Source organism: Doryrhamphus excisus, chromosome 9 (genome assembly GCF_030265055.1).
Source record: "Doryrhamphus excisus isolate RoL2022-K1 chromosome 9, RoL_Dexc_1.0, whole genome shotgun sequence".
In the NCBI taxonomy this organism is placed as follows: Eukaryota; Metazoa; Chordata; class Actinopteri; order Syngnathiformes; family Syngnathidae; genus Doryrhamphus; species Doryrhamphus excisus.
In genome coordinates this window covers 916,017-916,327 of record NC_080474.1, presented here as the reverse complement: position 1 = coordinate 916,327, position 311 = coordinate 916,017, and positions in this window count along the sequence as shown.

Genomic DNA, 311 nt, shown 5'->3' with positions numbered 1-311 from the left:
CCACCGTGCCGCCCTTATTATTATTATTATTATTATTATTATTATTATTATTATTATTATTATTATTATTATTATTATTATTATTATTATTATTATTATTATTATATTATTATTATGACCATTGTTGCTGTTTGCCTTTGTTATTTAGTATTTTACTAAATGAATATAACACAGGATGGATAACAGCATGTAGTCAAGTCCAAAGACTAAAGGATGAAAACCAGCGGACTTACTTGAGTGCAGGATCCATCCTCGAGGCTCAGAATGGGCAACTGGATCCGGTCTGGATGCTACGTCTCACACAGGAGTTA